The 20,096-nt window shown below is 47.8% G+C and overlaps 1 pseudogene; it reads left to right on the forward strand.

The window, feature by feature from the left end:
* The first annotated feature begins 282 nt into the window (after nt 1-282).
* LOC144180127 (uncharacterized) overlaps nt 283-20,096 on the forward strand; it is a 30,124-nt pseudogene continuing 10,310 nt past the window's right edge.

The following is a 20,096-nucleotide window of genomic DNA, read 5'->3' on the forward strand; positions in this document are numbered from 1 at the left end:
CACTCTTTGCAAAATTGAAATGTTAAACCTTCGCGGAAGTGATCCTGCGGAGATCACCAGTGTAGCGTTTTTGGAACACATAATTAGGTGGGCGGCCCGTGGTTTCCTCTCCAATACGTCAAGAAGAATTCATGCAAGTTCGCAGAGTTCCCACACCAAATTTTTAAATTGTGCAAGCAAGTATTCTCGGACAATACCAAACGGTGCTCATTAAGTGAAAGGGGAAACGATTCCGCGATGACGCAGGCGAACTAGCCTGCTACCTTTACATGCCATCCCGAAATGTATGCCAAAGGTGCTCGACGGCGGGCATCGAGCGGAGGTGTGCCCAACACCAAAGGTGCGCAAGGGTCAAATATGCGGACTTCAGAACACAGCTGAAGGACACTGGTGCCAAGCCAGGTGTGCGCTATGTGACGAAAAGTACTCGGCCGGTGCAAAGAAATGCAAGCGCATGCTACATTAAGCGAGTATCCCCCCAGGGAATCAGAACAGAAGCAACAGACAGAAGCGGCCAAGAATGTTCAACAAGGGTTCGCCCACGCTGGAACAAACCCAAAAGCACCTGGACAGAAGAAGCAGAAGTATTTTGCCACAAGCTACAGAAAAACACCAGAAATAGACGACACCGATAATGAAAAAAAACACGAAAAACCAAGCAACACTCCCAGAATGACAGGAAACGAAAAGAATAGCAAAAAGAATAGCAAAAAGAGACAGGCTCTAAAAAAACCACGTGGTCGGGGTTAGCAAGGGTCAACATATTCCACAAAAAACACAAAATTATGGAGATTACAAGGGCAAGCAAAATAAATAAAAATGGACAGAGACAGCCAGTCAGAAGAGGCGCTTCACGCCATAACATCCGTCTAAAAACGCACCGGGGAACGACGAGCATCAAAGGCACCATGGTCAGAAACTTAGGAGACAACCAAGTGACTGGCTTTCCTAGATACCTAACATGATCCACAGCTATGAGGGTTGATCTCAACTTTACGGAAACATTTGAAGGTAGTCCTCTTCCCCAAGCAAGAGTCTCCGCTAGGTAGAGGAAACTTGAGACCTGTTTCTCTTGCATCATGTCTGGGGAAGGTGTATGAACGAATTTAATAAAACTTGTTGGAAGGCTAGTTGGTTCATGATTCCTAAATATGTTTAGCGCAAAAACCAAAGACGGGAAAGAAGGCGAGACAAGAACGTGTCCCGTCTCCTTTCTTTTGTGCCATCTTTGGTTTTTGCGGTAAACATATTTAAAGGGACCCCAAAAAGCTTTGGAAAAGTGGCAATCAAATGCATTCAGGTGGTAGAACACATAACAGGGGATTTTTGAGCCAAGTGTGAGCCCCATACGTTGTACGGATAATTTGTAAACAATTTTTGAAGATCGCCTTTTTCAGCCGATGAGCGCGACGCCGCAGCGAGCCGATCGCGGCTGACGCAGCCGCGAAGGCGCCCCCTGATTCGCCCAATCGCCGGCGAGGTCGGCCCCCGGCGGCGTCACTGTTATTGGCTTCCGGCTGCTCTCCCTCCTTCCTGCGCGATCTCGAGGCAAAGGCGGGTCCGCAGCGATTGACGTGTGCTTAGGCGCAGGAATGTAGCTGGTCTCGATGTCACATGGCTATTCCCAGTGTTTCCAGCTGCTTTGAAGGAAGCAGAGAGGGAGGAGGAGTCGATCGGCAAGTGGGGAAAGGTGCATTTAAATGCTTCTAGCGCAGCTAATACTGAATGTAGATCAATATTCCAACGGCATTGCATCGCTATAGTGGTGCTACGCGACAATACAGGCCTTTAGTAACTTTTACAGAAGGCTCTTCTGGGTCCCTTTAAGAATGTATGAACAAATTATACTCAATTGGCTAACCAGCTACATGGAAGACATCTACCTCTTTCCGGACAGTCTGATTGGCTTTAGACGCACCTTTCTGCACAGGATACCTTCATCACAATAAAAAGGCAGCCCTAGATGGAAAAGCACCGGGTTAAAAATTATCCTTGCAAAATATCTTAAAAAGGCATTCGACAACGTCACTCACTCAGCAGTACCAGAAGCACTTAAACGCATGGGATGTGGGAGAAGAATCTTCATCGTCATATCCTGCAGTACGGTTAGGTTTAATGCTAAAGTTGGGTGTTGTCCACCATGAACGCGTGTGACGAACATACCATGCAGCCGCAGAGATTGATGGTGAAAAAAAGTTTATACCATGTATTTATCGCATCTTGGGGAACAGCGCGAACTAACAGGGACACAAACAGGGACACAGGTTTTGAGGCAGCGCTAGTCCTGTCCACTTCTTTCTTTTTGTGTCCCTGTTAGTTCGCGCTGTTCCCCAAGATGCAAGTACACCAACTCGCCCAACTCGCCACCCTGCTATGTATTTATCGGACTTCACGTCGGGGACATTGAAGACGAGACAAAACAAAGGATAACAGAGTAGAAACGAATTACTTCACTGTGTATAAATAGTATCGCCGCACGATCCCGGAGAGGAGCCTCCATGACAAAAAGGTGACGGACCACCACATGAGGATAGGCACGAGGTACAAAGCGTGGGGATCCGGCGGCCAGAAGCCACCACATGACAGTATTGCCAGCGACTGCCCACGTCTGCAGCTCTAGCCCAACTCGATGAAGTTTTCTCCAGCAGTCGCCGCCGTGGCTCCTTCAACCATGCCGCCACCCCATGGCATCACACGAACTAGTTGAGGGCCTTGACCACCGTCGTCCTCTGTCCATGGCGGTCAGGAGGAAAGAAAAGCTTTCTCCAGGCGTTGCTCAGGGAACAAAACTAGTGCCAGAGGTGACCATTCGCTTCGCTCCTGCCGGCGGACGGAATTGGAAGAAAGCAGGCAACCGCAACTGACAAACAAAAAAAAGAGAAGAGCTATCACTACACCTTCCTCAGGAACAGAACGCCTACGGTCGGCATCGAAAATATGAAGACGCAAACTTTCACCCAAACATATTAACTCCACAAGGCTCCATCATCTTCCCACTTTTGTTCAACATCAGAATGTTGAAGATAGCGCACCAGCTTCGTGAAATACCCACCATAGGACCCCTCATCACTGCTTCGCAGGCAGCACAGAATTTCTAGAAAACATCGTCTTCATAGATTAAACGTCACAAAGGGATTTCAGACAGAAAAAGACGCCTTCTAGAAGTCGATGATTCCAACGATAAGATCCCCCGAAAACTACGTCTTTAAAACTTAATTTTAACAATAACTGTTAGCAGTAGTTCCTCTGGCTTCATTGTAGCCGTCCGTAAAATCGCATGCCAAAACTTTTGTCGAAGGTAGACTGCTCTGACGCGCCATTTTTCGTGGCCTCCTGTGAGTGAGGAGGCGGTGGGAGAGAGTTCACTCTGCCTCTGCCTCCTCCGGCGCCTCGGCTGCGTCCGTATGCGTAAAGAGGATATGGTCTGGGCGCGCGCTGGTTAGAGAGTACTTAGTTTTGGCGCCAAAGGCCAGTCATAGAGTTGGCGGCACAGCTGTTCTGCGACGCCGACGCTGCGGTGGAGCGTCTTTGTGCATCACTCTCAAAGTACGCTCAGAGAACATGGAGGATTTTTGTAAGTATTTGCAGTTTGTGCGGAGTCCATACCTCACATTCCTTTCCGCCCTATGTAACCGCCGTGCTATGAACCGTAAGTGTTTCTGATGTATTTGTGACAGCGATTGCGAAGGAGAGCTTTCTTTTATTTTTATCCACAAGCACCGTTACGTTTTGAGGTGCGCAGTTTGGCGCTGTTGTGAAGTATGAAAGTGTTGTATATGTTGATTGCAATGTTCAACGCGCTTACGCAACGCAGGCGATGAGGGGGGCCGTAGTGGAGGGCTCCGGATTAATTTTGACCACCTGGGGATCTTTAACGCGCACCAAATCTCGTACACATGGGCGTTTTAGCCTTTCGCCTACACCAACAAAGCGGCCGCCGCGGCAGGGAATCAAACCCGCGACCTCGTGCTCAGCAGCGCAACGCCTTAGCCACTGAGCCACCGCGGCGGGTGTGTTGTATACGTAATGCGGTAGCTACTCATAAGCAGGAAGTATTTGGGTAACCAACTGCATGAACCTCGAATATATTATTCGCATTGTAATATCGGGTAAGTGTTTTGGTTTACTTCAGCAACAACTTGTGCTCTATCTTGGAATCATTGGTCGGGAACACTAAGCTGCGCTTCCACCGTGATGTTTGCGAAAGCCGGCTTCAAAATTATGCGATATCCTTCGTAAGCCTGCATTCACCCTTAGTATCCCATCTGGAGGGCTGTACGCAAACAAGCGGGCTCGTTTCATTCCTTATGAGAGAATGATGTCGTCCCACGTGACGCAGTGCCTGCAATTACAAGGCGTCGTGGGCATCGTGGGTGAACGCAAGCGGTCTTCAGCGCGCCGTAGCGCTTCAGGTGTCCCTGTTTTGATACCGATAAAGCTCAGCAAACCGCGTACAACGTGCGTGCCTCTCTTCTCTCAGCGGAACTGCGCTTTTAATTGCGCCCGTTTATTCTTTTTTTTGCAACAATTGATATTCACGCATTGCCGGGTATTGCGTACGCAACCCCGACCTGCTTTGTCTCAGAACTGAAAACCCGACGTCGACATGGCGACATGCAGTCCCCGCGTGATGATGGATGTGGCAAGCGTTGTAGTTATGTCAAAACCCTATTCCCGACAAGGGTCGTAGGGCAGCATTAAATTAAAGTAGTGCGAAAGTATCGTGCGATTGGTATTTTTGAATATTTTAAGCGATTTACAAAATATATCAGCTCGAAACATGATTTCTTCTATGCATGCCAGCGTTGAATGTTTTCTTATTTTCGTTATATTTACAGCTGCTAAAAATCTTTCATCTTTGTTCTCATGCATGCACTTTTCGCTTCTTGAATTTCACAACTGGAGGTTCTTGCTCAGATTTCAGTAAGCGCCAGTTTGCCTAAATGTGCAAAACTTTAGGGCTTTCGTGTTGCAAGTGCGCTTAATGCAATGTGCGTGTTTGCAGCCTTTACAATTCTGCGGTTCCTGAAGACTGATGAAGTAGAGGCCTAACCTTCTTCATGAATATGGGACAAGATATGCTTTTTGGCGGTCGCCTACACTACAACATGGCTGAAAAAGGCGGTCACTCAGTTTGACCAACCGGACCCTTCCTTCAAAAAGCACGACGTACGGGTCGTTGGCGCAGCAAGTAAGTGCTTGTACCAACTTCGTGGACAGTGTAAAGTTAAATGACGGGGCAGGGAAAACTGACTACACTGCCTTTTGCTCTAATGCAAGTGGGCAGCCTTTTTCGATGCCCTTCTTCGGGGTAACCCAAGGGGTTGCACAAGAGATTGCACATGAATGAAGCTCATTTGTTTAGCTGCAGTGGCTGTCATCCGTATTTGACTTGTGGAGTTACTCATTTACCTTTTCATTGCGTGCGCTTTTCGGCACCGTTTCAGTTTGTGTTATCCAGACCAGTAAATGTTCGTTTTATGCTGCGTTGGCAAGTGCTATTTGCCGTAGTCATTTTTGAGAAGGGGGTTTAACCAGTGCTTATAGTGCTTATTCCAAGGAGAAAAGTGTCTTCGTGCTATACATGGCTTTTTATTTGTTTGGAAAAAAGTTTTTAACGTTGCCGGCCCCAGGTGAGCACTGGTATGCTGCCTAGACATTTTGGTATACAATCATTACAAGTGATCTTTCAAATAAACTCTGTTTAATTGTTTCACTTTCCTTTGTGGCGGTCATTTTTTGCAGAACCAGTTGTATTTGCATTTTATTGTTTAAGCATAAAAGCAAATGTATAAAGTTCCGAACTTGATGGTAAAAGGTTTTAGTATTCACCGTTTTTTGTAAGTGTTTTATTTGTGTTGCATTCTTGCTTTCAAATAACCATACGCAAATGTACAAAGTTGTGGACGTGATAGTGCAAGTTTCTTGCATGTACCCTTTTTTGTACAATGTATTATTTGTGCTGCATTCTTCCTTCTAAATATCCATTAAAACTGCGCAGAGTTGTGAACCTGACAGTGCAAGTTTCTTGCATTAATTTTTTTCGTTTTGTTTTGAATGTTTTGCGTGCGCTCCATCCTTGCTTTAAAAATAAAAAAGTGTGGAATCTTGTGGACCTGCTGGTACAAGTTTCTGGAATTGGTCTTTTTGTTCAGTGTTTAATTTGCACTGAATTCTTCCAGGAAAGTAACCAGTGTAGTGTTTTTGTATAATGGCGCTTGTGACACGTGTAAGGAAGATTTTTCCGCTGAATTGTGTTTTGAATGGTAATGGTATTTTTGTGCTCAGGACTTTCCCCCATTGATTAGTCTGAAATAAAATGTACTTCCAAACTAAAGGCCCTTTTATTTGGAATGCGTGCAGCAAACCGGCCGTATTCACGCCGAGCATTACCTCCGGGGGACGGAGGGGTTGTAGGGGAGCAAGTTAATGCAGCCGTATTTTATACGCGCAAAATTCGACTCTAAATACCCCAACAAAGGAATCCTTATCGCTTTCCAAAGCCCTTTTCTAGACCGTAATTATCGAGACGTCTTTAAACCACCTAATATGCCGATTGAAAAGTCACATTGACATTTCACAAACTTATACAGCTCTTGCAAAATCCGACTTTTGGACCGATTCACGAAGGCGTTTTAAAGAGGGTAAATAAATTTAAAGGCTAGACATTAGACGTGATTTATGACCTCTCTAAAACACCGCGAAAGCGTTATCGGATTGGCTGGGATGTTTACAAGCCGTTTCTTTCGTCCCGTAAAATCCTGGTAGCAGACGTCCTTACGCTCTTTTGTGCTGCCTGGGAATTACGACAGCACAATGTAGCCAAGGCGGCCCCAATTCAGAGCAAAAAAATTTCGCCATCTTCCGTAGGTGAACCCTGAGTAGTATGCGAAGCAGCCATGAGGTTGACTCAAGTCAAAGACGCCGCTATCAACACACCAAACTGCGTGCTGGTCAAATTCAAATCTAACTAGTCAAAGTTTAAATCCAGAAGGCAACCAAGGAAACCCACACGTGAAAGCTTTGCAATAAACCATCATCATCGTTACACGTAGGTGTGCATGATTTTTTAAGCGTAAGTGGCAGCTATGCTTGAAAAATGCGGCGTTCCTCGACCGCAGCATTCAGTTGTGCAACTGAGGGGAGGCTTTTGGCACCCTCAAGTCTCTTGTCCTACAGCCACGCAGTAACTATTTTTTGAAAAACCATTAACCAACTAGCTATCAGCTATTGCAAGTCATGTAAAGCAATGCTTTTCCACGAGAAGAAAAACTACTATCACGCGGTATGTATTCTGTAAACGATTCCCGATGACTGTAGTAAGCGTATTTCTGTGAAATTAAACACGTTTCTACCGTAGTTAATAAAGTTACCGAGCTTCATCCATCCCAATTTCTCTTTTGGTGTAAATCTTATAAAGCACCCCCTCCTCCCCCCAAATTCTCCCCCCCCCCCCCCCAGTTAGTTTTGTCTTTTGCTTGTGTACGAAGCCATTCGGTGATCAGCTCCCAAAGGCCAGCGCCGCAGCATTCCTGGATCAGCTGCACACACCGGCCCTGTACGGGCATTGAGCTGCAATATAAATTTCTCGTTACGCGAAACTGCATGCAGACGTGCAAAATCTGCGCGAAGGAACGGACGTGCACTTCCCGCTTGACTTCCAGCTTGGCGCATTGAGAGTCATCTGCAATTTGTAATTGCTGAGTATGGGCGTAAATGACACACATTACATGCCACGTAAAGCTCGCCTCTACTTTTAAGGTTTGTCGATATAAAAAACGTCCTTGTGGTTATCTCAGTTTTGTCAGCCGCACCGCAGCAGAACGACAGGAAGTCATGCCCAACTACGCTGCGCTGGCCGCCACCAGCATTCCACTGACGAGCGGTACGCCACTGCCCGCGCTGTTCGCTGAAGCGACGGTAGTGCCATGCAACGGCCGCCCAGTCCCAATAGGACCAGCTAAACCAGCTGCAAAGAGCCCAGGGTGGAGCCATCACTACTGCAGCCCTCCGGACCGAGGGTTCTGCTTGTGGTTACCTTTTCATACATTGTCTACATCCTCTGACTTCCACCACCCCATTGTTTCTCCCTTTCATTCATTCTTTCTAATTGAATTGATCTAAGCAAATTACGTTTCAGGGAAGGCAGAAGACTATTTTATATCGACGGCATAATTAGTAATTGCAATTATCAGTCATTCAAATTATCACTAATAGACCTTATGCCAAATTGCTTGGTGATCTAGCAACACTGATGTAAACGAGACCGTCGGCCATATTGGTACGGGCGCCGATCGGGAAGTCTCGTATTGTTTACTGTGGAAGAGTAGGTGACGGTAACGCGGAATGGCTCAAACTGGACGGCGTTTTGCGGCTCCCGACCGCGGATTGTGGACGAAGGACTTGTCTGCGCAGCCGACTGTGTCTGAAGACGCATACCACTCGGGGTGCCGCGCCAAAGACCTATCCGAGCGGCAGCGGAGCAGGCATGCCGCCTAGCCACCGAGGCGCATTGCTCGCCTTCATCGGTGCGGACAAACACGTGCGACTCGCAGTAAGTAAATCCTTCTTTGTTTTTTACTTGACGCGAGTTAACCGGCATGAGCATTTGTATAGCACTTTGTTCACCATTGTTTACCATGCAAATGTGTAGCGGCGACCCTGTCGCAGTAACCCTGAAAGAGGACAGCGACAACCACTAGACCGTACCGCTAGTGTGTGGATTAGGTATTTTCAAATGCTGTACATCGAATTTACGGGATGATTTTTGGCGAAGATGTTTACGGAAAGGTTGCGGCCATTTTCCGTGATGGTCGTCCGCCCGCGCGTTTGCCGCAAAGCAATCGCCCTTTGCGGTGAAGTCAACTACAAATGCGCACATACGCCTTAAATTTTCTTTTTTTGTGTGTGTTTTCATTATTTATTGCGCATGTTCTGCCGCAAAAATCTGTTTGTGTGTCCTTTTCTCCTTTTTTGGCGGTGGGGTGGTTGTGTTTGGTTCTAAAGCGCGTGTTTTTGGTCTGCACGAATAGATACTACAGTAAAACCTCCTATAGCTCGAACTCACTGAACTAGAAGATTTTTTTTTTAATTCGATGGGTCATCGGTATAGCCCGAATGTTTACCTGTTTATCTCGAAAGGTTGTGGAAGTGAGTTCAAGATAATTATATTATTGCTTGGTAAAGTTATGACGAACACGATTATGCGGGTACTGGTATCAGTACCCACGGTGAGGTTTTAAATGTGAAACTTCCTTCTCTTGAAAATGCATTAACAAAGCATGCAGAGATAGTTGCACGCTCGAACATGACAAACAATTTTGACATCATTGCTCTTTGAGGTGTACATTTTTGTCCTTGCAACAGTGATAAGAAAGACACAAAATCGGGTCATTTTGAGTCCGTTCCTTGCGGCCACTTCTTTCTGCTCTGTCCCTTTACCATAAACTGTAGCTGACTACTCCTGTTCTTCCCTGAGTGCTATTTACTGTTACTCTCTCTGTTCTTGCAGGTAGGGCCTCATCCATGTGCTAAGCATCTACTTTCGCTCCAAGAAGAAAAGTGGCCGGCCCTATGTTGTGTGCCTCACCTTTGAGACGGACAGTGGGGCGATTGTGGAGGCCGCGTGCGAGTGCCCGGCAGGTTGCAGTTCAGCATGGAGTTACATCCTGCCTGCTGTGCACCGACTCGCCCTCTTGGAAGCCGAAGGTTTTAAGCGGCGCCACCGGAGCTTGCGTGCACTGAGCTGCCACAACAGTGGGGACGTCCGAGACAGCAGGGCATCAAGCCAGCGAGTATCCAAGACATTGACTGGGGAGCCCACGAGAAAATGGCCCCTCCCTTCCCTTGCCAATGCGTCTGTTCGATGCACGTCGAGTACAGGAGCAATGCGAGCAGCAACAAAGTGCCGTGCAGGCGCTTGGGAGAAAACTTGGTAGCCTTGGGAATGGGTTTTTGCCCAAGTTGTGCTGGCCTCACCCCCCGCAGTGACAGGAACAAGGACTGGCATGGCACCTGAAGGGTCACCTATGAGCTGCCAGCAGGCATTCATGCCACATTTCACCGTCGTCATCTCGCGAGCAAGCAGAGGCTGGGCAACGTCGTGTTTACTAGACCGCGGCATGCAGGGGTGCGCGAATGCTTCCTTTTGGTCCATTTATATCCACAGTTTCCTATACTGCACGCGCTATAAATCAGCGAAGTAGTTTTATTTACTGGGATTTTCACTGTGGAAACAAAAAATGCAAAAGCACTCAAGCTGATGCGCGGCGGCCTGATGCAGCTCTGGCAGATTTCTTTTTGTTTTTGAATAAAACTTGAAAATTGTCTCAGCTACCTACATCAATTGCCACTATCATTACGACGGAGACATGCATGCAGCATGTGACAAACTACAGGAGTGAGTGTGTATTTTAGTCGCAAAATATTCGACAGTAAATACATCGTGGCTGAAATGACAATGGGCACCAAGTTATCTTGACGTAACGACAAACCTTTCAGCCCGGCAAATCGGGAACCAAGTGCAAAAGCTCGAATTTTTCACCGTTCGATCATCATACAACAGTGTACGCCACTTCTGCAACGACATGCGGCTAAACGCAACGTAAAAGAAACCAACAACACACTCCCATACCGTGTGCGCCCGCCACAGAGGAAATTTTGAACCGCGCCGTGATGGCGTAGTGTGGCACAATAAGTTTGTTTATAGCCCTAGGTAAGATAAAGGCTCGTTTAGGGGATAAGCGGTAACATTTAACAATGAAATAAAGCGGGCGCAGAGCCACAGGGACTAGTAAAGAAACAGCCTAATTTTGGCAACGTGTGGTACTGTTTTCGCGGTCGACCACCGCTGTCAGACGCATGAATAGGTGGCGCACGCTCAGGCTTTATTTAGAATACAAGGCTGGACCACAGAACTTCAACACAGCTGTATTTTTCATCCGGACAGCGACTACAGAATCCCGCGCTTAGCAAACCAAGGACAAATATTCGCTCCCAGCGCACCGCGCCCAGCGTGTCACAAAGGTTGCTCGCGCCGGCATAGTTCACGTCAGAAATTTCGTTCAAAAGCGTGGAACTTCACGTACCCTTTCTCCATTTGTACCGGTATTTCCGCATTGCGTGCACTGCGGCACTAAGCAATGCTCCGGCATTGTAGTCCATCACCAAGAGCGGTCAATGCCCACCTTCAATGTTCAGCTAATTGGTTTCGGTTTCAATCGACCGTACCAAAATGGCGGACCTAGTTACCGGAGTCGACGTGAGATGGCGGGGCGCATTTTGCATAGGGTCTATTGCAATTATCATTTGTAATTACTTCGATATGCAATTGCAATTATCAACAATTGCGGTAACCGGATGTAGCTCTTGTGAAATCACTTTAGTGATTATTGGAGTTAGGTTTGAATGTACTGCTAGACACTCTGGTCAGTGTATAAATTTGTAACGGGGTTACATAAATCAATTTTCTTTGCTTTTGTGGCGGGCAACAACTGGGCTGGTACTGTAAGAGTAGTCATGCCTGCTAATATTATTCTCCGGCTGTCATGTTTAGCGGAGTGAGAATACGACGGTCCAGGCTTGCATGCACATATTTTTTACATACATTCAAAAAACAAAGCACCTGCACGTTTCACTATTGACTGTCATATGTGAGACAAAACAATGTTTTATTTGCTTTGCGTTTCTTTTGCAACTTTAGCTGCCCTAAGCTGAGCATAACATAGCCGCCAATGGAGTATTTTGGGACATTATGAAGAACAAATTATTGTTTGTAAATTATTTTATATTGTGGGGGCGAAGCTCCGAATCGTATAAATTCATATATTGCACTTCCACATTATCCCCTTCATCAAACATTTCGAGGAATGCTTCGTCTACTTCTGGACTGATCATTATCATCGTTCGTTCCTGGACCGATGTTCGGAGACGGATGTGTTGTAAAATAAACGCCCTAGTTCCCCAAGTACCCAAGGCCCTTACAGTATTCACAATAACTTTGGCGGTCTTCCTTGTTCAAGTTGCCCTGTAAGCACTGTCCTCTTGAGAAGTTGCTGCCGAGCCACGCCGTCAACGTGGTTGGGCAGCGAAGCCACTGCGTGCACTATACAAAAGAGGATTGGCCTCGGCTTGCACAAATGCGGCGAACTATTATTGTGGGCGTACCACTGGGCATACCTTTTTTTTGAAATAGTTGCTCGCTCTCTTTCTTCCACCTGTCCCCTCTCGTAATCCACATAAATAGAGTGCGGTTTGTTCAATGCAATTTATTATTGGCGTCGGGATAGAGACCATCCCTTGGCCAGCGCCTTGACCCACCCAGCCTCTCTCCCATTCCCTTTCCACCACATTTGGTGCACCGAGAACCAAATGGTATACACGTTTCAAGCGAGCAAGCAATCTTCTCGCGTTCGCTCAGCTCACCCACAAACTGTGGTTACACAAATGGCAGGTGGTTGCGTAACCGCGCATCTACCGTTACATCCTATATTATTTTCATTTAACTGTGACTGCTAGTAGTTTCTGGTACCTCCTGAGACAAAACCTGCCATGCGTGTGCAGCCGTTTGAGAACACCAACGTCGCAAAATTTGTTTCCAAAACAACAATGAATCGGGCCCTTCAGCAGTGCACAAAGCTCTGTAAGCTTGAAGTAAACCGCCTCCTCCTCGTTTACGAATCGACCGTGAAAGAGCCGCAGGACGGACAGTCGGGCGAGTTGGCATTGCGACGTGGTTTTGGAATCAGCGCGTTAAAACAGGACCAAAAAGAAAAAAAACAGACAGGACGAGCGCTGACTTTCAACTGAGGTTTATTCAAAACGAAGGAAACATTTGTGCACAAAACATTATATCTACGCATGCGCTACGGTAATAATCACATCCAAACACGGATAGAGATAAAAGGAACTATTTACCCTTGCACCTGCGTTTAACTGCAATCAAGAAAGCCCAGTTCTTTCTCATGTGAATAATCGGAGGCCTGACTAAAGCACTTTTCACCAGGCCTGGTTCCGTTGAAAGCCTCTATAATTTCTCCCTTAAGCTGATTAGAACGATGGAACAGTACAGCAGTTTTATCTAAATGGGGCTGACAGGAGCGCGAGGAACAAGAACGACAGTGATCCGACAAATAAGATGCCCGTGTGCCTTCAAAGAAATTAAAGTGCTCTCATAAACGCACGTTTAAGCACCGGCCCGTAGGGCCAACGTAAGCCTGAGCACATGGCAAAGGAGTTTGGTAAACAACACCAGAGCAACGTGGAACACACTTATTCTCGTGATTAACAGAGCACTTGACATATGTACCGGATTCATTGCCTTCTTCCATCTACTGAGGCGTACACTTTACCAAGATTATTTGGAGCCGATATAGCAACCTGTACCCAACAGCCGGAAGCAGCTTTTTTTAGACTGTGAGTGGTCCGGTAAACATACAAAACCGCGGCGTACTTTTTCTGTTGTTCTACTTCCTTTTGTGGGCCAGATTAATCGCGAGCTTTTATCATTTTTACAAGCTTATTACAGGCTGATGCCAAAGCAATGTTAGGAAAAGCTGCTTCTTTTAGTTTTTTGACGTGTTCTTTAAAAATTTAATTCACTGAGTGTATTCATGATATAGACAACGTTGAATGAAGGCTAGAAAAGGCAACTAAATTCTCTACAAGTTTACTGTGACCGGGTTTGTAGTTCAACAATGGCTTTACTGATCTCGGCGAAAATTGCCAGCAAACATGGTCGTTACCAAATTTCCAATCACAACTCCACATTTTTTTTACCAGATTTGAAATTATACGTCACCACTTCTCATTAGCCCTCCGGGAGCTGATGAGTAGTGCTGTGTGCAAAAAAAAGTGGATGCTTCAGCAGGATGACGAACATTCGCTGCTGCCACAACCGTTATCTGCGACAAAGTAGTCAAGCCTTGAATCGAGAGCATTGTTACAAAGTACAGTGATGTGCTTCTGGCAAAGAATGCTCTCGTCGCTGCACTGCACAAGCCCGCAGCGCCGGAGCTGTGGTTGTCACTGCCTGCCCGCTAGGGTGCATTTTGAGCGCGGCTACCCTGTATGAATCGATGCGGCTGAAACAGTAAGCGGTTTTGGAACACACATACAGCCCCTCTGCTACCACTGCGCCGAAGCCGCTCTCGTGCTCTGTCAATGCGCCTATTGCCGACTGCCATTTCGTGAGTTCTCACGAAGGCACCTTGGCCACGCTACAGAGAACCACCGCAAGAAACTGAAAAGCACCTTTCCCCCTGCAAGCTTAGCTAACCCCGCAACTCTTCGTTCCCGATCGCCTTATCACGCAGGTACTGGGGCCTCGCGGTCTCGAATCCCTTCGATCTGCTGGGAAGTTCACCCCAAGCTCACTCCTGGGAAACTGAAACCGGCGTGCTCCGGGGGAAAGGCCTATTCGCATACACCTCAAGAACCTCCTCTGAAGCAACGACATCGACATGCCCATTGGACCCGAACTTCTCCTAAATTGAAGGCAGAAACTCATTTCTGCCGAAATCCCGATCCTCTTCGACAATCACCCGGTGACTGCCATCGGTGACACCGGCGCTGATTATTCTGTCATTAGATGGTTACTCGCGTCGAAGCCACGTAATGTCAGGACGCCGTAGGGTGGGCCGCAAATCCGCAAAGCTGCCTTGTGGTGCCGACTGGCGTGTGTTCCGCACACATTTAAATTCTACGTGCGACGTGCACCAGCAGTTTTGATGTGCTGAGTTAATGCTCGAAACAACTGCAACTGGGTTTGGACTTCGTGTTAAAATACGGTGCAGGGATCATCTCCAAATATGCATCCTAACCAATTCATTTGAAGCACTCAAAACCATCAAGAATTTCGCTACTATAAACACACTTTCTCCCAAGATCATGCCGGGGGGTGTGGGAATCACAATTTATAAAATCGACTCTGGACTGCACACTATTTCCCTGCTACATGAAGCCCTGTCAGAACTTATCCACGTTCTGCAACGCATCTCCAACCACCGTCGAGGCCTTCAAGAACCGATACCCCTTGAATAGTACAAGCTTTGCTTATTAGCATAATTACCTGCGGAACCCCATACCTTGCTCTCAAAGCAATTAGAACAGGCTCGGTCCAACACCATTATTCGCGAAGCGTACCATCCTGTCACTGCGACCCACAAACTACTCACTTTGGTAGTTCACAACACGTGGGGAGACCTGCAAGGATCCCATCATTCCGCTCAACTACGGCGCTTGCAATTGACTTCCACAGGTCGCCCATTCCTTACACGCTTAGGAAACTGCACGGTACCCCCGCGAGAACAAAAAGCGCATCGCTATAGCCCTTCAAGATTGCATGAGGGCGGCCCCAATCCCCCGCATTATACACGCCAACTACCACATTGACCGCCGGGCTGCTCGTGCTCGAGCCGTGACTGCGTGATGTGGGGAAGACCCCACCGCCCTATACACGGATGCTACCCCCTACACTGGGAGCACAGGTTACGTAGCCTGTGTAGTTACGCATACTGGCCAATGCATTATTGCCGCCTCTATTACCACAACCTCAATCGAAGTCGCTGAACAAAAAGCCATTGCTCTTCCCGCCAGTTCCCGCCCTGAGCCTGTCACTATCGTCACCAATTCGCCAACAGCCTGCCGAAACTGCCTGATTGGCCGCATTTCTTTATTTGTCCTACACATCCTCAACAACTGCTTGACCACTCCTGACCCCCGCGTGATCTGGGCTCCTGGACAGGCCGGAGTACCCGGCAATGAGGCGGCCCACGCCGCGGCTTACGATCTGATACACCGAGCCGTTGCCAATGGTGGCCACCGTCAACCCCTTTAATATCAACCCCACCAAATGAGTGGCTACACAGAGGTTCCCACCCGTTACAGGCGAACTCGCCACAGCTTCCCACCGCCACACTGGCGCCTCTCCAGAGAGGAAGCTACAAGTTGGCAGCGGCTCCAGACGAATAGCTAGCCACATCCCACCCTCTCCAAATCAGTTTCCCCACCCAACAACCTTCCCTCTGTGCTTACTGTCCCCAGCCAGGCACCCTCTACAATATAGTATGGTAGTGCCAACGTAGTACAGACTTCCCCCCACTTCCCAACCCCACATTTGAGCAGTGTAGGGTTTCCCTAGCCAGCCCAGACTCAGATACCCAGTTTAAGTTGGTGACCCCAGCAAGGGCAGCCAGCCGAAATCAAGGCATCCGGGGCTAGGGATGCTTTCCACGGGGCGAGGCCCATACAGCAGCCTATTCAAGAAAAATAAAAATAGTTATTCTCCAAAATAAAAATATTTATCTCTCCAATCAGTTAACCACAAACCCCGGAACGGTTCGGGAAGTTGCATCGATTGGACACCGTTTCATAACAGTCTGTGCCCCTGGATATCAAGCTGCTCATGCGGCTGCGCAGAAGAGTATGTAAATACATAGCTACGCTGTTCTCCCCACACCACCGCCTTCCTTGAACGCCTCATATTTGGCAGCTGGGCGGATATATCGGTGCAAGAAAGAAAAACTCCGTTTTAAAAACATCACCCTCGTGGGTTCATCACTGCTCGAACTTAACTACGAAGAGTTGCTGAGGTACTCTTAAGCTAACCGCACTAGGAATGCCAAAACCATAAGCAAATAATACGCTCCACACTCCGGAAGTGCCACTCCTCTACCAAAGATGATCTGTACCACCTCATTTGGTTTGGCCCAAATGACTCGTTATCGAACGTGTGGTCAAAGGGTTACGCACGCAACCTAAGCAGCTGCGCCCTTTCATTGCCATCTCACTGCATGATCACTCCTCTTTGAAAGTGGTCGCAGAGGAATATTGCAAGATCCTCTCCTCATCAACGCTGAGTACACTTCCACCTCTTAAGCCTCCCGAATCAGCTGTTCCAGCAGTGAACCTACCTTTTACATTACAAGAACTGACAGCAGCAATCTGCGATGTAGAAACCAAGTCGTGTCCAGGTCCGGGTGGCATTAGTTACGCAACTTTCACTGCACTTGCCCCACAATGCCCAGCTCCGTCTCCTAGAATCCTACAATTCCTCTTGGGTGAACGGTGCACTGCCCTCTGATTGAAACTCGCACAAATTAATCCCATCCTCAAGCCAAGCCGGCCGCCCACGTGTTATTCCTCTTTTCGGACTATAGCTCTGTAGCACTGTATTGGAAAACTGATGGAGTACATAAAAGAATGTCCTGGTTTCTCGAAATCAGACGCCTTTACGCGCAAGAGATGAATAGATTTCGTAGGCACGGATCATTGATTGAGAATATAATGACCCTTATCTCGTCAGTTGAGGAGCAATTGGATTCTAGCCACATACCAATCGCGATTTTCTTAAACTTAAAAGCTGCCTATGACTGTCACACACAGCCATTCTTACTGCTCTTGCAATACACGGCTTTGGAGGAAGACTCTACGCCTGGATCGAGGATTACCTTGCTGGATGTCAGCTTTTCATGTGCACTTCGGACGGTGACACATCACGTTTTCCCGTCGAAAAGGGCGCTCCACAAGGAGCTCTTTTAAGTCCAGTTATCTTGAATTTGACTCTCATTCAGCCGAAATGGTGCCTACCGCGGGGAGGTAACATCACGATTTACGCAGACGACATTTGTATCTGGTACGGAGCTCCCTCCCGACGCACCACTCAGCAACGTCTCCAGAAGGCCCTCTGCTCCATTTCCACCTACCTTGCTGCTCGTGGATTTCACCTATCGCAGGAGAAAAGTGTAGTAATGGCGTTTGCAAGGAAGCGCATGGATCGGTATCCAATTCTACTGAGTGGGCGAGCCCTCCCGTACGCCCGGACCCACAGGTATCTTGGCGTATTCATCGACCCTAATCTCTCCTGGTCGCCTGAGATGAAAAGACTGTGTGCCCGCGTCTCTGCGACGTCTCACGTTCGGACATACCTTGCCGCTTCGCGATGGGGCAGGAATTGCGGGTCGATGCTACAGCTTCACAAAGCTTACATCGACGGCTTCATACGCTATAGCCTTCCCTTACTACACCATGCAGCGCATACAAACAAAATGAAGCTAGCCTGCGCATTTTCCTTGGTCTACCCAGAGGTTCCTCGGGTGCTGGGACCGTCGCTGAAGCTCGTTGCTTGCCTCTGGCCGCACTCATGTTACAGGAGTCGCTCCGTGTCCATTACCGGCATCTACTTAAACCTACACCCCACTGTCTGAGCAGGATCACTGCGGCCCAGAGTTCTGGGTTTGGAGATGCTATTAGAGCTTCGTCCCTTCCCAAAACAACGCAACCACCGCGAGTAATGCCATCTCAGTTTGCACCCTAGACATCAGCGTATACTAGTATAGGTTTAGGCATGCCAGGGATGACAACTAAGAGGATAACGCCCCAGACTGAACTGCTCCAAGTGGCGTTGGACTACATGCACAGGTTGCACTCCACCAGGGCTAATGTTTTCACTGATGGGTGTTCGTTGCCTGAGAGTTCCCCCTCTGGATTATTGGTCCCGTCGACCGGTAAACTCTTCTCCTACCGTTTACAAAGGCCAACGTCCTCGACATCAGCTGAACTACATTCCCTCAAAGAGGCAATCGGCTACATACTCCGTCAAGAGCCCAATGGATGGACCATACTCACCGACTCTAAACCTGCCCTTCAGTGCCTGGTTAAGAGCGGCCAGCACCTTACATAAAAACTTGCCGTTCAAGATATTCTCTATCTACACCACCTTGCAGTAGGTGCAGGGCACAATATTGTGTTTCAGTGTGTGCCTGGTCACTGCGGAATAACAGTAATCCAAAAAGCTGGTGACGCTGCCTCTGCATGCCACACCTGCCGAAATATGTGAAGAATATTTTTACCAAACACGACGCTTCCCCATTTGCTACACGATAGGCCCTTTTAGAGAGAAACAGAATCTGGTCCAATCCTACCCACCACCCCAAGCTTCTTTACTCCCTTAACCCTCAGCTGTCGTCAAGACTTCCTCACCAGCTCCCCCTTCATCTAGAAACATTATTTCATCGGCTCCGACTTAACGCAGCGTACACCAACAGCTACCGTTTCCGCATTGGACTATCTCCCTATTCAAGGTGTAACACCTGTGCACTGGAAGACGCCATTGAGCATCTTTTACTCTACTGTCCTGCCTACAAGGACTCTAGATCAACTTTGCTACAACACGTTGCACGCATAGGTTATACGCAAGGACCATTGACTTTAAAAACCATTTTAGTGCCCTGGCCTCCTTATTCTCAGCAACGCCTAGCCCTCGTGCCTCTTTTCGTGCCTCTTCACATTGGCTTAATTCAAAAGCGTTAAATCTCTTCACTCTGAGACTTTTCCACTTGCGTTTTTTTACCCAAATTCGTTGGGACATTCGAAGCTTGCATCTCTTTTCTTCCCTACTCTCTTTTGAGCATTTCTTCATTTTCCCCCTCCCCTAACAGAGTAGCATGAAGGGGATTTTGCACGCGGGCTAGACGCTCTGTTTTCTAATAAAGAGCATCTCTCTCTCGTTATCAAAATTTCTCTGTCCCGCAAAAAATCCCACGATACCCAAAAATCGTCATTCCCTGGACGCTCTTACTCTTCACCTAATTTTGCTATTCGGACACTCAAGTGGTCTTGCTTGAGAACATCATAGACGGAAGAGCGCTTTTGAAACCGCGAAGCGCAAAGAACGTACACTACGAGTGAGGTGTGTATCGCGCTTCCCTCGTACTGTACGTTCTTTCCGTTGTGTGGTTGTCCCCTGTAGTTTCAAAAGGGCTCCCCGTCTATCATGTACCGATACCAACCAGCTTTAGTGAACTTAATTTGCTTGAGAAGTATAGAACGGCGGGTCTGCTCCTCTCTTCCTATAACGACACCAACATGATTCCTCGTCCCAGGGACTAACGTGCAATTGATCTTACCCAATCCTTTAGCACGCATCCCCCAACATGTCTAAAGCCGGCCTTGCCTCCAATAAAAGCCTTTTTTCTCTCCCCTCGTTAGGCCCACAGCAGGGGCGTTCGAGGGTGCCCTCGGTCAACTGTGTCCCCGTAGAGGCCCTTCCCTTCACAAAATCGCTCAGGGTACTGTATACATGAAAATGTTGCATCTGG

The sequence above is a fragment of the Haemaphysalis longicornis genome, unplaced genomic scaffold (assembly GCF_048455015.1).
Source record: "Haemaphysalis longicornis isolate Haplotype H1 unplaced genomic scaffold, Haemaphysalis longicornis Haplotype H1 scaffold_4, whole genome shotgun sequence".
In the NCBI taxonomy this organism is placed as follows: Eukaryota; Metazoa; Arthropoda; class Arachnida; order Ixodida; family Ixodidae; genus Haemaphysalis; species Haemaphysalis longicornis.